Source organism: Anoplophora glabripennis, unplaced genomic scaffold, assembly GCF_000390285.2.
Source record: "Anoplophora glabripennis isolate ALB-LARVAE unplaced genomic scaffold, Agla_2.0 scaffold754, whole genome shotgun sequence".
NCBI lineage: Eukaryota > Metazoa > Arthropoda > Insecta > Coleoptera > Cerambycidae > Anoplophora > Anoplophora glabripennis.
In genome coordinates, this window is record NW_019416841.1 from 45,626 (window position 1) to 49,263 (window position 3,638).

The window sequence follows — 3,638 nt, forward strand, 5'->3', positions numbered from 1 at the left end:
TCAAATAAGGCAGGTCGGCCGGCCGGGGAAAATGCAATTATATCAATAAGAAAAATCAGCTCCGCGCCGGGTCTTTGTCTGAATGGAGGAGCGTTTAATTATACTCCGAGAGGAGAGGTTGCGGGCGACGCGCTTAATTATAGGGGTGAGTGATGAAGATTTATGCGAAAAATCTCGGAATGGAAAGTCAACCGCGAGATTCTGCCTTAGAGATTGGCGCACAGTAAAAAAATTATATGTAACGGTAACATTTTCAAATTTGTTTATGAGCGAAATAATTAGGTGTTAATTTAAGATTTTAACAAGGAAATGAGTCATAAACACAATTTTTATTAAAAAAAAAAAATTAAAAATGTGAGAATGAGAAGACACTGGGTGAAAATTCAGTGACGGCCAGTTCTGTCTAAACAAAGCGAGATAGGAAAAAAAGTAGATAACAAAAAAGTTGTATTTTTGATAGCTAAATCTGAGAAAAATTTCAAACCTACCAAAAAGCAGTGGCGTACCATATTTTTTTTCTATTTTTATCAAGTTGGTATCTTGTTGTGACGCCACTGGAGAAAATAGGACAAATTAAATTATGTGAGAAAATGAGTATTATTATTACAAACAAAGTTGCCAAGTTTCAACAAAGTCTAAAAAGGGGTTTTCGTTTTACGAATAAAAATAAATTCTCATTTTAAACTTGAACACTGTAAATCGAAAACGAGGCATCTATACATTGCCGTGTTATTTTTTCTTTTGATTATCAAAATAGGTATTGGGGTTGTTTTATTCTTTATTTATTTTACATTTATTTTTAATCACAAGAAAATCACACATAAACGGCAGCTTTTCTAGCTAGCTAAAATTGTATATACAGTATGGTATTAAATTAGGGCGCCACGTAACTTATGAGTGTAAGTTATCTAGCTGTATTCTGCAAAGTTACGAAAGTCAGAACACTTCATAAAGTTAGGGTTTTACTGAGACTCTGATATTTATTAGTCACATATACAGGGTGAGTGAAAATAAGTGAGAAAAATAAAAAAACAAAAATATTTATTCTAAATCTCAGACCAATGGTTATTCGCTTCAGACAAATATAAGAACATTTTATAAAGAAATAATTCGTATTAGTGAAATCAGATATATAATACCTACTAAAGAATGATAGGGTTATAAAATGATTAATTTAATGTTCCAAGCGATTATTAATTTGAGAAACAATATGTAATTAGGATAAAGAACACGTTTATGTTATTGGAGTTACTCCAAATCTCGCTTATTCATAGTACTATGCTTTAGCGTAACAATTTCATATTTTAAATAAACATATTATATATAGATATTTATAAATGCGTGCATTGAGTATGTTTCATCAAAAGATTATTATAACGCTTATATAAAAATTTATGTAGGTAATATGTATTTCTGTCTTACTTTGACTAATTCATAAAAGGATAGAGAGTATAAAAAAAGTTCTTATCTGTCCTGGCGGCTTCTCGATGAAATGGTCGAGTCCTGTGGATGGAGGAAAATGGCGACGTCAGGTCCTAAATTGGGTGGAGCGGTATATCTGCGCCTAGATTGGGACTCGGGAACTGGAGAAACAGCACGGAAGACGTTTTCCACTTAGAATTTAAATTAAAAAAACCATATTGCCCTTAATTCTGGCCCATCCTTAAATTTTAGTTTGTCCTTAAATTTAGCCTGTCCGAAAATTTAACCTGTCCGTTAATCTCTAAAAATATGGAGGAAAAAAAAATAATTAAACCCCATCCCTAACGTTCTTTTTCTTTGGGAAGATAATAAACAAAACTTAAACTCACCTTTTTAAAAGAGATTTGTAGGACTAAGAAGAAAAAGTATGTACAAAAAAAACTGGAGCTTGGCTGCAGATGTTAGTTACACAATCGGATGTCTTGAAGAGGCTGAGTTCAATTTCTTGGGATACTATCGGTAGACATCGAGGAGTGAATGGCGTGGATTTTTCGTGTGCAATTTTCAGATCCCCAAATGTAGGAAGATTGGTGGTTTATAACCCGCACACCTTATCCCATCGCCTACTAAAATTCAACTCCCTGCTCGATTCTCTGAGAACTCGAAGGTTCTAGTACCACGGAAGTACTTTGATTTGGTGGGGGTAACATTTCCGGAATAAACGATTGATGAACTCGGCAACCAGAAATACAAATACAGATGGTAGACATATGTGACACTCAATACCTGATGAATGGGACTGTTAAATAAGAAGATTTATTTGATGGTAAGTATTTGGTAGTTAGTAATTAGTAATTAACCTTTTTTCTTTTTGTAGGTAACTTGGTAAGTTACTGTAAACCGAAGAAATATATGGATTCATATAAATTGTGAACCAGTTTTAAACAAATGCACCTACGTCATCTTTTATTTAAAGTTGTGGTATTCTAATGTAGATAATATATATATTTTTATATTGTTATTACCGTTACCTGTATAAGTATTTTCCATTAAATTTTACAATATCACTTATCAAGTATTTTAATTTTTCTGCTACCTTATTACATTGTAATTGTAAAATTAGTTATTCATAAAGTAATTAATATGATTTTACAAATTTTAAGTACTTTTCTGGCGGTAGTAATTTTAAATGCTACAACATATATGTTTACATGGACTTTTTTTTAAAGGACTTTTAGTACAAGTTGTGAAAGTCTTGCTACAAAAAACGCGGACACCCTGTATAGCACGAAAACGAAGCAAAATTTCAGTATAGTTCATAGGAAAAACAGAATTGAATTTCCCATCGAAATGGTTTATTAAAAAAATTTAAAAGAAAAATTTTATGCAAAAAATCGTTAATAAATAATAAAAAAAAGCAAAAAATAAGATTTGATTTTTTTTTACTTTTTTACTTTAATTTTTTTGAGAGAATAGACAAAGAAAATTGCTGTACAAAAAACTAGAAGAGATTATCTTCAAAATAACTGCAGGTCTCAAGTGTTATCTTATGCAGATGACCTTAAATTGTTTTCCTCGCCTTCTTCCCTTCTACAAGATCTTGATACGATTCTGAATTGGTGTTCTGATTGGTTGTTGCCTCTTAATCCCGAAAAGTGCTGTGTACTACACATGTCCAAAACCAATCCTAGACTAGCATATAACATTAATGGAATCGAACTACCGAGTGTTACACATCAAAATGATCTTGGCGTTGTTATAACAGAGTCTCTTTCCTGGAGTGCACATGTTACAAAAGTTGTGAAAAAGTGCAATCAATTAATTTTCATAATTAAAAAATCTTTCTGTGACCTCACCATCAGCATGTTTCTCAAGTTATATAAATCCTATATTCGCCCTCAGATAGAATTTGCCGTAGCCATATGGTCTCCGTTATTAAAGCAGGACATTGCAAGATTGGAAGGTGTTCAAAGGCGTGCTACAAAACTCCCAGTTGGTTTTAAACATCTTACATATGAAGAACGTCTTATGCGCCTCCGTCTTCAATCATTGGAAGTGCGACGTACTCGTGGTGACCTCATAACAACTTATAGAATACTTCATGGTGAATTATACTGTCCAGAAACGATGTTTCAACTAAACACTGATTCTCGTCTTAGAGGTAACTCCTTCAAACTTAAGAAAGAAAATTTCCACACCCGCAACAGACATAATTT

At 32.6% G+C, this 3,638-nt stretch overlaps 1 long non-coding RNA gene across 1 annotated transcript; it reads right to left on the reverse strand.

Annotated features, from left to right (window-relative positions):
* Window positions 1-1,024: 1,024 nt before the first annotated feature.
* Window positions 1,025-1,905, reverse strand: LOC111691968. Its single transcript, XR_002763105.1, has 2 exons — window positions 1,812-1,905; window positions 1,025-1,723 (listed from the first exon to the last, which is right to left on the reverse strand). It is a non-coding gene; the product is annotated as an uncharacterized LOC111691968 (long non-coding RNA).
* Window positions 1,906-3,638: the final 1,733 nt, after the last annotated feature.